This window comes from Neoarius graeffei, chromosome 1, assembly GCF_027579695.1.
Source record: "Neoarius graeffei isolate fNeoGra1 chromosome 1, fNeoGra1.pri, whole genome shotgun sequence".
NCBI classification, from domain to species: domain Eukaryota; kingdom Metazoa; phylum Chordata; class Actinopteri; order Siluriformes; family Ariidae; genus Neoarius; species Neoarius graeffei.
In genome coordinates this window covers 18,775,781-18,795,140 of record NC_083569.1, presented here as the reverse complement: position 1 = coordinate 18,795,140, position 19,360 = coordinate 18,775,781, and the positions used below count along the sequence as shown (strand labels likewise).

The 19,360-nt window shown below is 40.3% G+C and overlaps 2 non-coding genes across 2 annotated transcripts; both read left to right on the top strand.

Annotated features, from left to right (window-relative positions):
• Window positions 1-10,560: 10,560 nt before the first annotated feature.
• On the top strand, window positions 10,561-10,675 carry LOC132895518 (U5 spliceosomal RNA). Its single transcript, XR_009655760.1, has one exon. It is a non-coding gene; the product is annotated as a U5 spliceosomal RNA (small nuclear RNA).
• Window positions 10,676-10,863: 188 nt separating this feature from the next.
• LOC132898515 (U2 spliceosomal RNA) lies at window positions 10,864-11,057 on the top strand. Its single transcript, XR_009656544.1, has one exon. It is a non-coding gene; the product is annotated as a U2 spliceosomal RNA (small nuclear RNA).
• The last annotated feature ends 8,303 nt before the right edge of the window (window positions 11,058-19,360 follow it).

The following is a 19,360-nucleotide window of genomic DNA, read 5'->3' as shown; positions in this document are numbered from 1 at the left end:
CGCGGACTGCTCTCGTCTTAAGCGAACGTGGTAACCAATACAATATGGAAACCACGCGTGTGTTAGCTCTTGCCTGGGCCTCAAGAAGAAGCTCAAAAGGCAAAGAATGGTTCTGCCAGTTTTCTCAGGAGCGTCTATTTGCTTGTTAGGTGAAAGGGAAAATGTTGAGTTATGTTCTCATACAAATATTATTTGTGTTAATTTTTTGTAATTAATGGTTTCCTACCATGTGTGAATGTGTGATGTTTTGACTCTGCAACATGTGCAATGTTTCATCGGGGACTCTTATTTTGACCTGTGTGCAATCTATGGGAAGTGAGTTTTTTATGTGTTTGTTTTCATTCGCGTGGGCAACATTGTGCCGTGCACATGAGTACCTGCTGATGCCTTGTACAACCCCAATTCCAAAAAAGTTGGGACAAAGTACAAATTGTAAATAAAAATGGAATGCAATAATTTACAAATCTCAAAAACTGATATTGTATTCACAATAGAACATAGACAACATATCAAATGTTGAAAGTGAGACATTTTGAAATTTCATGCCAAATATTGGCTCATTTGAAATTTCATGACAGCAACACATCTCAAAAAAGTTGGGACAGGGGCAATAAGGGGCTGGAAAAGTTAAAGGTACAAAAAAGGAACAGCTGGCGAACCAAATTGCAACTCATTAGGTCAATTGGCAATAGGTCATTAACATGACTGGGTATAAAAAGAGCATCTTGGAGTGGCAGCGACTCTCAGAAGTAAAGATGGGAAGAGGATCACCAATCCCCCTAATTCTGTGCCAACAAATAGTGGAGCAATATCAGAAAGGAGTTCGACAGTGTAAAATTGCAAAGAGTTTAAACATATCATCATCTACAGTGCATAATATCATCAAAAGATTCAGAGAATCTGGAAGAATCTCTGTGCATAAGGGTCAAGGCTGGAAAATCATACTGGGTGCCTGTGATCTTTGGGCCCTTAGATGGCACTGCATCACATACAGGCATGCTTCTGTATTGGAAATCACAAAATGGGCTCAGGAACATTTCCAGAGAACATTATCTGTGAACACAATTCACCATGCCATCCGCCGTTGCCAGCTAAAACTCTATAGTTCAAAGAAGAAGCGGTATCTAAACACGATCCAGAAGCGCAGATGTCTTCTCTGGGCCAAGGCTCATTTAAAATGGACTGTGGCAAAGTGGAAAACTGCTCTGTGGTCAGACGAATCAAAATTTGAAGTTCTTTATGGAAATCAGGGATGCCGTGTCATTCGGACTAAAGAGGAGAAGGACGACCCAAGTTGTTATCAGCGCTCAGTTGGCTGCATCTCTGATGGTATGGGGTTGCATTAGTGCGTGTGGCATGAGCAGCTTACACATCTGGAAAGACACCATGAATGCTGAAAGGTATATCCAGGTTCTAGAGCAACATATGCTCCCATCCAGACGACGTCTCTTTCAGGGAAGACCTTGCATTTTCCAACATGACAATGCCAAACCACATACTGCATCAATTACAGCATCATGGCTGCGTAGAAGAAGGGTCCGGGTACTGAACTGGCCAGCCTGCAGTCCAGATCTTTCACCCATAGAAAACATTTGGCGCATCATAAAACGGAAGATACGACAAAAAAAACCTAAGACATTTGAGCAACTAGAATCCTACATTAGACAAGAATGGGTTAACATTCCTATCCCTTAACTTGAGCAACTTGTCTCCTCAGTCCCCAGACGTTTACAGACTGTTGTAAAGAGAAAAGGGGATGTCTCACAGTGGTAAACATGGCCTTGTCCCAACTTTTCTGAGATGTGTTGTTGTCATGAAATTTAAAATCACCTAATTTTTGTCTTTAAATGATACATTTTCTCAGTTTAAACATTTGATATGTCATCTATGTTCTATTCTGAATAAAATATGGAATTTTGAAACTTCCACATCATTGCATTCTGTATTTATTTACAATTTGTACTTTGTCCCAACTTTTTTGGAATCGGGGTTGTAGATATGTTAATAAACAGTACCTAAACGGTATCTAAAATGAACGAAACCGAGTGATTCATTATCTTTACCATTAAATAGACAAAGAAAACATTTACCACATAAACATGGACAGAGAAGAAAGCTCTACAGGTTATGGGCCCAGGCGCACCAATTCTCCAGGAGGAAAATGGGAAAGGTTAGTCTTCAACAGAGATGAAAACAAGTATGAACTGTGTGAAGTAAAATTCCTTGGACATTTAAGAATGCTGGGTTTGAAAGAAACCATACTGTCCACTGCTGATGCCATCGACCAAGATAAGAATGAGGAGTGCTACGCTGAACTGATTCAATTTCTTGGCGATAAAAGTTTGTCACTCATAATGCGCGAGGCCACAGATGATGGCAGAAAAGCTCTGCAGATACTTCGGAGTCATTACGCCAGCCCGGGCAAGCCTAGAATTATAGCCCTGTACACCGAACTAACATCATTAAAGAAAGATACTAACGAGACAGTAACAGACTACATTATTCGAGCTGAGAAAGCAGTGACTTCCTTGAGAAACGCGAAAGAGGTAATAAGTGACGGACTGATTATAGCAATGATTCTAACGGGCCTCCCAGAACCCTACAAACCCTTCGCCATTCATATAACACAGAGCAGCGAAGAAATGACATTCATACAGTTCAAAGGCAAACTGCGAAACTTTGAAGAAACAGAAAAGTTTGAATGTAAAGCCAAAGATGACATCTCAACAGTGACCTGCTACGGATGTGGAAACCGAGGTCACGTAACGCGCGACTGCTGACAAAGGGGGATGCAGAAGTGGTGCAACTATCACAAAAGTTCAACTCACAGTGACGAGACATGCCGGAGAAGGGACAAATACAAAGATGAGGCGAAACAAACAGCAGAAAGACACGAACGTAACAACTGGTGCAGTTACCATAAAAGTTTTACACACAATGATGAACTGTGCTCACTCTAGGACCCAAATTGTTTTAGTGAAAAGTGCTAAAGACTCAAATTTTTCTTTAGCAATTTGCAATTTCGCTTAGCAAGAAATGCTAAAAGAACAATTTTCTTTTTAGCAAAGTAATTTTTTTAGCAAGATATGTTATACTTCTAAATGTTTCTTGCACTGACATAATATTGAAAAATGAATTGTCATTGTAGTTTGTTGGTGTTTCAATCGTGTTTGCAAGCTTGTTTCCTGCCTTTGTCTTTCCATGTTCTTGATTTATGTTCATAGCATGCTTATTTATTCTTGAATCCTCTTATTTTGATCATTTCATCAACTGTATATATGTAATGAAATTGTGTGTTTAATTTAACCCGCTTAATCTGGTTTACGGAGTCCATATTTTTCATTATAATTATATCTAACATCTGGTGTGATGTGCTTTGCATTCTTTGTTATCTATGCACCTTTTAGCCCTTAGTCACCCTCTGTAGTATGCTGACTGGCCGGTGTGTGTGTGCGTGTGTGTATAATTGGGATCCGTGTGTGTGTGTGTGTGTTTAGGGGGAGGGGGGTGTCTTTATGGGTAGGATGAAGGGAGCTCAGGGAGTTAAAATCAATGGTTGTTTCTTATAAATTAATCTCATAACCCAAATATAATGATATTCACCATTAATTTCTCAAATGAAACACTTGCAGTCAAAACTTTGAACCATGTGCGTCAAAACGCTCTGAAAATAAAGTACACTTGGTCAATATATCCTGGTTCATCTGTGAGTTCTTCCAAAGTTCTGTCAGGGTTGATATTATGTAGAAAATACGTCTTTAGAATGGTTATAACGTGTTTTTATCCCTAACTGAGAAAGCTAACAGAATATTCTAATATGTTATCTCACTTTTTAGATAAGTTTTTGTCATATGTAAAGTCGGATAATTTATTTTAAACAAACCTCGCTATAATCTTGTTCACTAATGAGCGAGAATTGCCTACATTATCAGCGCAACTCGGAAATTGATCATTTTATATGTAAGGTCCGATGCTCTTGGAAGACGTAATTTGCGGTCAACCAATAAAAAGCTTCGAAACTCGGGGGCGTTGGTTATAAATCAAAACATCGAAGATGGACACGAAAGGCAGGGCCTGAATTTCATTTTTTAGAATGGGGGGGAATTCCTCCCCTCAGTGACTCAAATGGGGGGGGGGGGGGGGGGGGGGATTTACAGTTTGGGGGGATTTATACAGTTTGTGGGGAACGCTGCTTGTGGGCTTAAATAGCTTAGGTCTTACCTTCTGCCACTACTCAGATTGAAGATCTCTACAGTATGTAACCTTTTGTCACCATTTGAGGTATCCTTTTTAGTAGACTTTTCATTTTGATATCTCCAAATTTGGATAGCATTGTCAGACAAAGGCCGGGTGGATAAATGCAAGTATTATTCCCACCAGCCATCTAAGATATGGACTGTTCAGTTTCGGGTGGAGGGTAGAAAACCACCACAAAATGAAAGAGATCCTTTACAGCATGACATTGCTGACTGACTGTATTATGCCATCAAACACCAATAGCCTTTTTCTAGCAGTGCGAGTAAGGCTCTAGGAAGAGTTTGGAAGGTTGTGTGCCTTTTAATTAAGCTAATTTTACAACCTCCTTAGTGTTGCTTTACACAGCTGCTTCTTCCTCATCTTCATGCACTATTCTTTGTCACTGCTTTGTTTAATTATAAAAAAAAGAAAAAAATCAGTCTGTTCTTAATAGCACTCAATGAATTTATTGACACAACAAGTCTAACTTAAAATCTAACTTAAACCAGTCTGCTGACTTTTCAGGATTCTCTTAACTATGTTTGTGTTATTTGTCTCTTCTTTTAGTGACCATCTCTTTAATCAGTGACCTTTGCTTTTTCCTTTTATAACATTTTTATATCATCTTTTTTTATCAACTTTTATATCATTTTTCTATTCTCATGTCTGATCTGATCATCCCTGTCCTCTGTTTAATGTCTACAATTAAAATAAGAAAACACTATCAAACTGTTCTTAACACTGAATGAATTTACAAACTTTGTTTCAGTCCACATATAGAACATTAACATGACAACAGTCTTTGTTGACTTTTCAGGATTCTCTTATACCATATAGCCCTGTCTCCTGTGTCATATGCCATCTTTAATTTAAAAAAAATCAAATTGTTCTCAACACTGAAGAATTCATCTTTGCTGAGTGCAGGATTCTTGTACATATGTAGTCTTTCCTACTCTTTCTCCTAGTGGTCATCCATTTTGTCAGCATCAGCGTCCTTTGCTTTTCCTTGCAAATACTTTTTTCTTATAGCCATGCTCTGATCTAATCCCCTTCGCAACGTCGACGTTAACGTCTCGTCCTGTGTATTCTCAACGGTATCACTCACACTGCTATTACCACCATCGGATTCAGGAGTTTTCCTCTTAGCAGGGGAAACTTCTGCCACTGCACTTGTACGTTTTAGCCAGCGGTCCATGTTTGTTTTACCACTAAAGTCCGAGAGAGGAAGAGTGCGTGTGCTGTATCTGTGTGTGTGTGTGAACTGTCTGTGTCTGCTGTTTTTTTTTTCTGAGTAGGCTACGGGGGGAGAGGGGGGGTGTCAGTAAAAGGAGGGTTCAATTCAAGTAACTTTGAGAACAGAAGGTAGTCGCGCATTCACACTGATCCATTATTAGATTGACGTTGTCAGGCAATGCAGTAATGTGTGCGGGAATCTCTCACATTAGAATCGTTAAAGGTGTGGGAATTAAAAAATATATATATGCGCGATACCCGCAATCCCGCGCCCAAATTCAGGCCCTGAAAGGTACTGTTTATCTTGAGAAATCGCAATTGTTTGATGGATTTTGCTTAAACTTTAAATGACTTTCGCATAAAATGCGAATACAGATGATTTTCTTTTCGCAAATTGGAATAAAACTTCGCAATTTGCGGATGTGCGATCGGCTAGCATGAGCCCAGACGAGACATACCGAAATAGAGACCAGCACAAAGATGACGCAAAACAAACTGCTGAAAGACAACAACGTGATAAAGAAGAAACATTTGCGTTTACAGTCAGTCATACAACTTTCCCTGTGAACATCAAGAAAAACTGATTAATGGTGGATTGTGGAGCAACCTCTCACATTATTACAGACATGAACAGCTTCATGATGTTTGAGGAGAATTTCAACCCAAGTGCCCACTACATGGAATTGGCAGATGGAACGAGAATGAACAACGTTGCACTGAGACGAGGAGACGCAGAGGTGCTGCTACAGGACGTGAGAGGGAGAATTGTCACAGTCACACTAAAGAAGGCCTTGTTCATACCAACATACCCCCAGAGCATCATCTCTGTACAAGCTGCTACCAATGATGGGGCCAAGGTGATCTTTGAAGAGGAACGGAATGAACTGATAAACAGAGATGGAAGTGTGTTCATGAGCACATGAGCGGCTGTATTACTTGACCACTGTAAATCACCTTAGACACAATGTCAGTGCATCAGTTAATGATATGATGTCCCAGGACAAAGTTAATCTAACTTGTGATATTAAAACATGGCATGAGATAATGGGGCACTGTAATGTTGATGATGTGTTGAAATTGCCTGAAGTGGTAGAAGGCATGAAAATCACTGGAAATACGAAACTAGACTGTAATGTATGCATTGAGGGAAAATTCATAAACACCAGAAACAGGAAGCCTGATGCAAAAGCTACTAAACCTCTAGATCTTGTACACACAGATTTAGTCGGCCCCATTGAGCCAATATCTCATGAAGGATATAAATATGCAGTGTCATTCACAGATGATTATTCAGGTGCAGTGTCTGTTTACTTCCTTAAGAATAAAAGCGACACAACTCTAGCCACAGAAAAATTCCTTGCAGATGCAGCACTGTACGGTACAGTTAAATACATTCGATCTGACACCGGTACAGAATACACAGGCAATGCGTTCCAATCACTTCTGCGAGAAAGAGGAATAAGGCATGAAACGTCATCGCCTTACTCCCCTCATCAGAATGGTACAGCCGAAAGACAGTGGCGGACCGTTTTTGAAATGGGAAGGTGCCTGCTACTAGAGAAAGGGTTACCAAAAACACTCTGGCCTTATGCGATCCAAACTGCAGCTCACATTCGAAACAGATGTTTTAGTGACAGGACACAAAATACTCCATATTTCCTGTTAACAGGAAGGAAACCGGGCGGCACGGTGGTGTAGTGGATAGCGCTGTTGCCTCACAGCAAGAAGGTCCTGGGTTCAAGCCCCGGGGCTGGCGAGGGCCTTTCTGTGTGGAGTTTGCATGTTGTCTGCGTGGGTTTCCTCCGGGTGCTCTGGTTTCCCCCACAGTCCAAAGACATGCAGGTTAGGTTAACTGGTGACTCTAAATTGACTGTGAGTGTGAATGGTTGTCTGTGTCTATGTGTCAGCCCTGTGATGACCTGGCGACTTGTCCAGGGTGTACCCTGCCTTTCGCCTGTAGTCAGCTGGGATAGGCTCCTGCGACCCTGTAGAAGGATAAAGCGGCTAGAGATGATGAGATGAGATGAGGAAGGAAGCCAGACCTCTCAAAAATTTGGATTTTTGGGTCTGACTGCTATGCGTACAAACACGATCATAACAAATTGGATCCTAGATGTGACAGGGGAATATTCATAGACTATAGCAGGAACAGCCCTGCTTATTTAGTATACAATCCAGAAACCAGGAAGGTTTCAAAACACAGATTAGTGAAATTTATCAGGAAGAACAATATTGAACAGCAGACTCAAACTGATGATGATGACTACGAACTCCCAAAATGCAGAGATAGGATACGTGATAGTGAGAGCAGAAATGACAAATCACAAAGTGAGAACCAGGACATAGATGCAAATTGTGAGACCACAAACACAGACAACAAAGATGAATCAAAAGATGATGACACCACAGAAACCGAAGTTGAAGAGATTGATGGAAACTTTGCAGGGACACCAACAACAATCAACCAAAAGCAATACCATTCAGAAAGGGAAAAGAGACCCCCAAAATGCTTACAAGATCACGTAACAGTCTCCAAAGATAAGATAACCAATGCAAATGTTGATTCTTGTTACAGGGCAGTGTTCGGGATTCCCCAAACATATAGAGATGCCATCATGTCACCTGAAGCTTCTATGTGGGAACAGGCTATGAAGGAAGAAATGGCTTCACTTAAAGAAAACGACACATTTGAATTGGTGACTTTGCCAAAGGATAGAAACACAGTGGGGGGGATGGGTCTATGCTTTGAAAGAAAATGCAGACACAGGAAAAATTTTCAAAGCTAGATATGTTGCTAAAGGATACAAACAAACAGAAGGAATAGATTACCATGAGACATTTGCTCCTACAGCAAATCTCACTCAGTGCGAGCACTGATGCAGATAGCGGCACAGAATGACTTTTCTGTACATCAGATGGATGTGAAAACGGCATACTTACATGCCCCCATTGAAGAAGAGATCTATTTAGATCAACCAGAGGGTTTCGAAGAGGCAACGGAAACAGGAGGGAAACTAGTGTACAAGTTGAAAAAAATCCCCCTATGGCCTCAAACAACCTGGAAGAAATTGGTACAAACTTTTAAACGATCATTTGGAACAAAACAGCTTCGAGAGAAATTGGGTAGATCACTGTGTATACATGGAACAGATTGAAAATGACACAATCATAGTAATCATCTGGGTAGATGACTTGATCATTGCAGCAAGTAGTGAGGATCAGCTAAACAGGTTCAAGGAATCAATGAAGTCTCAATTTAATATGAAAGATTTAGGACAAATATCATACTTTTTGGGCATCCAGTTTGAACAAAAAGAAGGAGAAATCAAAATGAGTCAAGAAATATACATAATCAAAATGCTTGAGAGGTTCGGAATGTCCAACTGTAAACCTAGAGCTACACCTAGAGTTGAAAATGGAATGTAACAGAAATGTAGAAGAAAACAACACTGAAATAGAAAATCCCAAAGACTACAGAGAAATTGTTGGACGCTTGATCTATGCAATGACTTGCACCAGACCTGACATCAGTTGGATTGTCAGTAAACTGTCACAATCCTTAGCAAAACCTAAAGTACAAGACTTGGTGGCAGCCAAACATGTTTTAAGATACTTGAAGGGTACTTCTCACTACGAGCTATGTTTCAAGAAAACAGATGAACACGAGTCTGTCAGCATTCAGTGATTCGGATTGGGCATCCTCTGTAGAGGACAGATGTAGTACCACAGGTTACTGTTTTAGTCTGACAAAACAAGGCCCTGCAATATCTTGGAAGTCTAAGAAACAACCCACAGTGGCACTGTCAACTTGCGAAGCTGAGTATATTGGCTTAGCAAACACAACTCAGGAAAGCATCTACCTAATGCAGTTATTAAATGATTTGGACTCAAATGTTTACAATTGTACAACAATTTATGCTGACAATCAGGGAGCCATAGCACTGAGTAAAAATCCAGTACATAGGTCAAGGTGTAAGCACATTGATGTGAAATACCATTTCATCCGTGATGTACTTAGGGCAGGAAGAATAACTATTAAATACTATCCAACAGAAAACATGGTTGCAGACATACTCACTAATGGGGCTTTTCCACTACCATACCATACCTCCATTTTGAAGGTCAAGCTAGCTAATGTCAACATCATAGTAGCTAGTATGTTACTGTAGCAATGTTTACGTTCAGTCATTTGGATGACTGTTAAAACCTTTCCAGCCTGCCCGAGCGCGCTAGCTCCCAGCTTGCCCGAGCGCGCTAGCTCAGTAAACTAGTAAATACAGTAAAGGAAAAACTTGAGACTGAAAGGTTTTAACAGTCATCCAAATGACTGAACATAAACATTGCTACAGTAACATACTAGCTACTATGTTGTTGACATTAGCTAGTGCTAACAGCTAGCTGCTAGTACACTGCTACAACACAGACAGAGACCCTAATAATACAGTTCTTGGTGGTAACAGCAAATTTATAACGGGCCATGTCTCAACAAACTAAGAAGTTATTTCAATGACATTTAATAACATTTTGTTTATCCTGAGGACCGAAAGTAAATGAAAATGTGAACAAACCTTAGCTGTAATAAGATGGCGACCACCGGCTCCAGGGACGGCCCACTGATGTAGGCATGTTTCCCAGCCTGACACAAAATATTTGTAGGCTTCCAAACTCTTATACGCTTTCAGATCAATACCTGTGTATGGCGATGGGTTTTTAACGACATAGGTATACAGATCATGTGGGCCGAAGTCAGGTAAAGATGAGGGCTCCGTGTACTTCCGTACGTCAGTGAACAATCCTGGTGGAAGCAGGTAAACATCGTTCTCTAAGCCTGCTAACCTCAATTTTTGCAAATACCTCTCCTTCTGCTCGGCCTGTAAATGCCCTACGTCGCTGGATAGTGAAGGTGTTTTCTGCATCTCGCTCCTTTTTCTTTTATGTTTTTCGTTTGTCGCCTTCCTCGCATTCAAACTGATTCGAGCCGTGACGTCCAAAATGGCAGCCTCACATGACTTGGTCACGTGGGTGAAAAACCTTAATACCAACTTTCTGCACCTCCAATCCAGTGTCACTAACCTGATCCAGTGTTAAGTGCAGCTCAGGTTTCTCTTCATTGATGCATAAATCTTTCGCCTTTTACTAAAGATTTCCGTGGAGAGAAATGTTAATGAGTTCAGTATATTTTTGCAGGCTTTGCTCTGGCGGAGCTGAACATTTTTAGTCAACAAATGTTAGAACTATTGATTTTTTTGCATTAAAGCATCTCCCACACGCCCCACAAAGCGATGTCTCTCTTCAAAAGGATCCAGCTGTTGGGGGCGGAGTCTAGCTGTGTTTACCTTTCTGGATTTTAATATGTGGAAGTGGTTTATTTAAAGCCATTAGCTACAGTAAATTATCATTTCTCTGTATTTTGACTAGGATTGAGTGTAGTATCTATTTTAATTAATTTGATATCTGATTTGCTCTCTAAATGAGAGTGTTATATCAAGCAAATTTCTTTTAGAGCAAGGAGCTGCAGTAGAGGTTTGCTCTTTTGGATGTATATATCAACTTGATGTTGCAGTACCTCTATCTTTGTTCTAGGAAAAGTTTTTTTTTTTTTATTATTTGGTACACAGTTTAAATTAAGTTGATAAATGGGTTTTTTAGAGTAGAAAATAAAAATAAGGATTTGGTCCTTTTATTCTGTACTCTCATATGGTGTTATAGTAGATTTAGGAATGGTTACCTTATTTTAAAAAAGAAAAAAATCTTTATTTTGCCTGCCCTAACTTTTTTCCCTATTTTCTGGTTTTCTCCATGCTCAACAACACAGGTGTAGAATTGGGTGTGGGCGGTATGGGCGTGTCCCTACCAATATTTCTGATTGAAGAAAAAAAATCCCGCCCCGTGCGCGGTACACAAAGGGTTACTGTAGGTTTCCACTGGGCGAAACACCACGCCCAATTCACTCATGAATATTCACTCTGGGGGCGTAGTTTATTTCAAACATGGAAACAAACAATGAATAAATAAGCAGATAACAAGAAAAACAAAGCATTTGCAACAAGAACATGTAAAAAGCCACTAAATTAGAAAATAAGCCTTAAATAATATGGGTAATAATAATATATCAAAATCAAAACAAAAGAAAACAAGACAAAAATACAAACAAGGATGCACTAAGCAGTTTTGAGTTTACGTGTCTGAAAAGGGACGGCATGGTGGTGTAGTAGTTAGTGCTGTCGCCTCACAGTAAGAAGGTCCTGGGTTCGGGGCCGGCGAGGGCCTTTCTGTGTGGAGTTTGCATGTTCTCCGTGTGGGTTTCCCCCAAAGACATGCAGGTTAGGTTAACTGGTGACTCTAAATTGACTGTGAGTGGTTGTCTGTGTCTATGTGTCAGCCCTGTGATGACCTGGTGACTTGTCCAGGGTGTACCCTGCCTTTTGGCCGTAGTTAGCTGGGATAGGCTACAGCTTGCCTGTGACCCTGTAGAAGGATAAAGCGGCTACAGATAATGAGATGAGATGTCTGAAAAGGAGTGGGCTGAAGTAAAAACTTATTTAATCCCACCCCTCTACTTTAGTCAATATAAATTGATTATCAAGCTTCCTTATATATATATATATATATATATATATATATATATATATATATACGAGTATATATATATATATATATATATTGTATATTACTTATTACTTCAACTATTCAGATATCAATTCTCTATGACTATATCATATAATGAATTAATTATATGTGTATATCCATCTGTCTACACACAAGTTTACTACAAATCCCACACTCACAATGGAGAACAAAATAAAAACAAAACAAATAGATGAAGACTCAAAAAAGAAAAAAAGAAAATTTACACAATAAACAGCCAGTTATGATTAATCCCCTTCATCCTTATACCTTGTGAAAATCACATTTTTGTACATCTTTTTAAACCGCTTCATGTCTGGACATCCCTTGAGCTCCTCATTTAAACTGTTCCACCGCTTTACCCCACAAACAGAAATACAAAAACTTTTCTTGGTTGTGCGCACCCTATAATTTTTAAATTTAAATAAACCCCTTAAATTATAACTCCCATCTCTTTCAGTGAACAGTTTTTGAATATTATGTGATAGTTGATTATTGTTTGCTTTGAATAATATTTGTGCTGTTTGATAGTCCACCAGATCTGCAAATTTCAGTATTTCTGACTGTAAGAGTAATGTGTAGGGACAGCCCAGTCCCGTCTAGGACTACAAATCCCATCAACTAACTTCCGCGATGACCTACATCACGGCTGGGCGGGATCACCTACGTCACTTCCTCCATGACTCTATAGGTGACCCAGAAACCCTCAGTTCAGCCTCTTTGGCGCTGTGGACCATGCGTCGTACAGACATAAAGAGACACCCTCTCATCAGAACATCCGAGATCAAGATGTCTGCCTTGCAAGAAAAGAAGACTCAGCGCGCTTTCGTGTTTACCGCTGGCCGGTAAAAATGCTGCTTAAGTGTGCCGTCTCACTCATTTTGAGTTAAAACCGGCTTTTATTTGTTCATTATAAGTAACGTTACGACTGCAGCCCAAAGCAGTTAATTAAAAGTTAGAAGCGACCGGATTCCTTCTGACTTAATCGCTGTGCACATTGTTTGATCAGAGACTTTTCCTCACGAACGCTGAAGTTCAGACCAAGAATTCTCTGCTTTTTTTTTTCACGGAAGCGACCCACGTGCTCCGGTGAACTCCAGAAGTTTCGGAACATCTCCATAATCTTGCATATAAGCAAGATACTGGAAGTAAGACTGGCATTTTTGGGCAAAAAGACTAGTCTTAGGAATTAGGTTTATGAAGTAGTGTGAATTTAAACTCAGGAACTGTTTAATTTTGCACACTGTTGGGTTGATCATTGTTGTTCTATTTTTGTTCTCTCAATTGTTAATAGATAGGCTGTTGCATGCCTTTGCTATCCTTTCTAACATCCTTTAATTTCATTATTACACATATCTTGACCTTATCAAGATTTCAGTAGATTTAGTAATGTTATAAGCTAGTGGGTTAGCTACCACGGCTAATTCCTTTGTCTCAGAACACGAGGTGAATCCTAACCTCCCCCACCTTAGATAACATTCCAGGCCCTGATTCATTCCAAACTTTACAGCGCATTCTCCCACGCTTACATTCAAACCCCCCTTTCTCTCCCTCACACACACACAGACACACGCTCACACACACCTACACACACCCACATATATCACTGTATGACCATTTGAATGTATTTCAGCTGCTATTACTCATTTTTATCATTGTTATAATAAATTCAATTAATTTGTAAACTGTGTCTGTGTTGCTACTACTGTATATACTGGAAGTCACACAATCTAAAAGACCTCCAAATTGCCTTTATCCAAGGTGTATATGAGTGCTATTGGCTGTCTATGTAGTACGGTAAGTGATACATTATTGCTGCATTGGTAGTGATCATAATAATTTGGAATATACCATAATTTAGCTGTTTGGTAATTTATTATTAAGCACCAAAATTAAAGGTATTATTAATGAGACTGATTTAATGAGATTGATCACTTAAGACCAATTGCACCTACAAATGTAAATAAAAACAGAATGTGGTGATTTGCCAATCATGGAAACCCTATATTTAATTGAAAATAGTACAAAAGACAACATATCAAATAAACTGAGAAATGTTATTGTTTTTTTTTTTTTTAAATATATGCTCATTTTGAATTTGATGTCAGCAACATATTTCACAAAAGTTGAGACGGGCAACAAAAGAGTGGAAAAGCTGTGTAATGTAAAAAAAAAGATTAATTCGCAACAGATCAGTGACGTTCTAACATTTAAAAACAGATACAAGTAACTGCAGTGAGAGTATATGATCAAATATTGTCATAAAACAAGGAAAAGTGAATTCAACTGACAGTTTCCTTATTCATCCATTTCATCTTTACTGTATCTGCACAACCAAACTCACATCTCTTCAGACTTCATCAAAACCATTTGTCATAGCTCACATCAACTAAAGTGACATGCATTTGTACATACATGCATAATAAAAAAAACATGAATGAAAATTGATTACAATGAATCATTGGGAAAAACTGAACAGAAACGAATTAATTCCACAAGGTGTACACCAATAACACCTGACACAATGACTGTGATATTTTCCTTAAAATATATTTTGGAGCATCAAAAAATGTAGATTAGTGAATTTACTGTGATTGATATGTCGTTGTTGTGTTAATCTTTATTCTTCTTTTCTGTTTCTTTCAGCTGCAGATGCTGCCATAATTGTTGTTTGTGTCTGTAGTTAACTGATAAGTTGGAATCTTTAATCTTCTGTGGATAGAAACTTCATATACACCATTTGTATGTTTTTGTACAGCCTTTCATTGACTCTGTATTACTGTGCTGCTACTCCAAGAGCACAGTGATAGAGCGCAGAACCTGAGAGCTTTAGACCTCTGATAGTAAGTTCAGTAGAGTCTGAGGTTGTTGCTGTCTCTAATCGAGTGTCAGTAGGAGTGCTCCCAGAACTATATGACCTCGCACCTTTATACAGTAAAAACTGTGGTGTGCTGTTAGGATATTGTTTGTACCAGTAAAGGTCAATGTTATTGCTGCTTGACTCATATGAACATTTCAGAGTAACGGTGTCTGTTTCTTTCCCCATAATGTTGGCATCTTCATCCATTGGGACAATTTTATCTGCAAAACTGCCTGTTGTAAAAAGAAAATAAAGAAAGAAATCTGGGAAATATGTTTTGTCAACAATATTGACTGAAGAAATTATGAAATCACTAGATTAATACAAAGTTGGGTATTCATTAATACAATTAATTAATTTATGAAAGTGAATTACCTGTTGTGACAGTGAGAATCAGTGGGATGTATCTCACTGTGTACAGGAAGTTGTATATTTGAAATATACCTCATGCTTATGGTTTTGGAATGGGATGTTCAACAAACTCATCAGACTGGTCAGGTCTCCTATATTACAGTGTCATATATAATCACATACAGAGCCAGTCTACCATAGAAACAATATAAGCAGCTGTTCGCCGATGAAAATACATTTTTAGAGATAACAAATAGTGTTAGTTTAAAGTTTAGAGGCATCTATGATCTAATAATGATGCTCTCAATTTTATAAAATTAAACTTTGCCTTAGGATGTACGGTAGCACAAGCGAATATTTTTGCCTCGAGCCCCAGGAAAAAGTTGTCAATAATTTAGGTTTTCAGTCCAGTGATCAGAATATTTTTAAAGAAATATTGCCGCTGGCTCATCCAAGTTTAATACTTCATTGAAATGTGCTTTGATTTGTTTATTTGTATGTTGGTCACATTTGGCTTGTGTTTCTAAACTTATACTTTTGTAATGTCAGGGTTCAAAGCTCACACAGCTGCAGTCACGTGACCGCGCCTTCTGATATGACTTAGTGTTCCGACTGATTCACAAATCACAACAAAGGAAGGAGGACAAGGACAGAGACTGAAGATCTTAATTCATTTACTTAAAGAAAATAGAAATATTTACTAAATGAATGTGGTGTGAGAAAGGCAATTAATCAGTAGTGTTAGACAGTGCAAGCATGTGATGATAGTGGAGTGAAGAGCTGTAACGTGAAAGAAAAACAAATACAAAACAAAGCCATAACAAATAACCAAACCCAAGCCAGCAGGTGATGAGCTCCGAGCCCCCGTCATTTCCCAAAGGCTCCTCCTTTTAAAGGAGATCCCAGGTGTTTCCGTAATGAGCTCCTCAGCCACAACTCCAAGCATCACAGCGGCAGCGCTGAGAGTCTCCCAGCCTCCAATCCAGTGTCACTAACCTCGGCATCATCAGAAGTGGTGTCTTCTTCTATTATTCTCTTTCCTTTCCTATTTTATATATCTTTTATATGATCTACTGTAATAAATAACTGAAAAGACGACTCCTAAGCGTTCTGAAGTGTTTATTAGAAATTTCCATTACGGGTGCAGTGTTTTTTTTAAATCTATACTCCTTCTTCTTCTTCCTTCTTTTCTTGTTCTCGTCATCGAACAGCATCTTGATGGCTTCCTGTAAGAGAAGTGCACAAGGTCAGAAACGACTCCTGAACGTTTTTGATCTCTGTGTAAACTGTGATGTGACGAAACGTTTCAATAGAAATCGAATACAAAATATCATTGTGTGTCTCAGAACTGAATTTCAGCAGACATCCAGTTTTTATTAAAAGATCCTCACCGGCTTGAGACCAGCTTCCCTCGCCTTCAGGATCGCGTCCATTTCATCCACCTACACACAGAGAGAGAGGAGGAAAGAGGGATTGGTGGGTGGGGGTTTGTTTCCACATAGCCAAAGTTAATTCATCATTTCAATATCAGACGTTTTTAAGAATCAGAGATGAAACACTCTGTAAATTGCTTGAGTGTGTGTGTGTGTTGGTGCAGTGTCTGTGTGTGTGTATTGTGTGCGCGCTCACTTTGGCATACAGGAGCTCAGGATCGCTGATCATATTCATGATTTCGTAATTGTTCTGGTTCCCTGCAAGCATCCAGGTGATCTTATTTGCCAAGTTCGGGTGGATTTCCTCAACAAGAGGCAACAAGTGATCATCTGTTTTGTCAAAGGCTTGGGGTCTACAAGCAAAGTCAGGCTATGTGTGTGCATGTTAAGCGCAGCGTAATATTAGCCACTGATGACTGGGATCCTGGGGACCCCGGCCATAGTGGCCTGTTTGTCTCTGTTTCCACAGGCATAACTCCAGCAGAGGTGCACCCCAAATTGGCAGGAGTTCCAAATTCCGTTTGGGCGAAGGGTAAACATGATGTAGGCCTAATAAAGAATGCTGAACCAGTGGTGATCACCCCCAAATCAGATTTCAGGCCTAAACAGACCCAGTACCCACTCAAACCAGAAGCAATCGCAGGTATAAGACCGGTCTTTGATTCGTTGCTGAAGGCAGATGTAATTGTCCCTTGCCAGGACTCTCCAGTGCGCACTCCTATTTTTTCCAGTTAAGAAGGCAAGAAAACCATCCCAGCCCGATGAGTGGAGGTTTGTCCAAGATCTGCAAGCAGTCAATGTTGCGGCTGTCCCGCATGCGCCTGACGTCCCTAAAGAGTGCTCTGCAGACCACACCCACTTTGGGACTGCCTGACCCCAATAAACCATTTGTTCAAAGTGTAGATGAAAAGAAGGGTTTTTATGACCTCTGTTCTTTTGCAGAAACATGGGGATAGATTGAGACCTGTAGCCTACTTCTCCAGCAGGGTGGATCCAGTGGCGGCTGGACTTCCTGTTTGCCTCCGTGCAGTTGCTGCAGCTGAAAAGGCGGTAACTGCTTCCAGAAATATTGTGGGGTACTCTAACCTCACCCTTTTGGTCCCACATGCTGTCTCCCTGCTTCTGTTGGAGAAGAGACGTCACATTTGTCAGCACAGAGATGGTTGAAGTATAACACTGTCATACTTGATATGCCTAACATCATTGTGAAACGTTGTTCTGTTCTGAATTCTGCCTCTATTCTCCCTACAGAGGATGATGGAGAACCACATGACTGTGTTGCTCTCACTAATGATTTTTGTTCCCCCAGGGCAGACTAAAAGAGTGACCCTTTTGGAAAATCCAGACATGGTCCTCTATGTGGATGGTTCAGCCTCCAGAGACTCAGAGACAGGAAAGAGCAAAGTAGGTTTTGCCGTAGTCTCAGATCACGAGGTCCTCAAGGCATTGTGTCTGCCCTCAAACCTGTCGGTGCAGGCCGCAGAGCTCTGTGCCCTTATTGAGGCATGCAAATTGGCTGCAGGGCAATCTGTCAATATTTTTATGGACAGTAGGTATGCATTTGGTGTTGTGCACGATTTTGGCACTATTTGGAAACATAGAAATTTTCTCACTAGCACAGGATCTCCCATTGCACATCATAAACTGGTCTCTGAGTTGTTGGATGCTGTTCTACTCCCTAGAGCCATTGCTGTCTGTAAGTGTGCTGCCCATACTAACAATACTGATCTTGTGTCTCAAGGGAATGCCAGGGCAGATGCGGCAGCTAAGTGTGTAGCCTCGGCTTCCAGTTCACTCTCTAACCTTGCCTTTCCTCAGGTTTCTACCCCTTGTTTACAGCTAGCGGACCTTCAGAGCACTGCCACCCAGGACGAGAGACGAGTCTGGAAACAGGCAGGCTGTATCCTTGCAAACTCGGTCTGGGTTTGTCCCTCGGGCGGTCCCTGTCTACCAAAATACATGTTCCCTTTCTATGCAAAATTGGCACATGGGCTCACCCATGTGTCAAAAGGGGGGATGGTAGCAGAAGCAACAAAGAGATGGTTCACAAAGGGGTTTTCAAATTATACTGCGAAATTTTGCAAGCAATGCTTGATATGTGCACAACATAATGCAGGTCAAGGTATCAAACTAACTCAAGCAGCACACCCAATACCAGACAACCCATTTGATCATCTCCAAATGGACTTCATTGAACTGACACTTAAAAATAAACTAAGCAAAGCTTGTGCAGAAACAGGGCTAGGATGGACAAAGGTCCTCCCTGTAGTACTCGCACAAATGAGGATGCAAACTAGACCTAAACATGGGTTAAGCCCATTCGAAATTCTGTTTGGACGAGTACCCAACACGGGGGTAGGGCCAGCTCAAGGAACACTGCCAGACACCACACTGTGTGATGATGCAATGTTGAATTACTGTGCAACGTTGTCCTCTGCTTTGAAATCTATCCACAAACAGGTACGGTAAAGAAGCACTTCCCAAACCCGCTAACGGACCTCTGCATGATCTACAACCAGGGGATTGGATCGTGGTGAAGGACTTCCAACAAACCAAGTGGAACAAGCCACGGTGGAATAGCCCATTCCAGGTCCTGCTCACGACCCCAACAGCAGTGAAG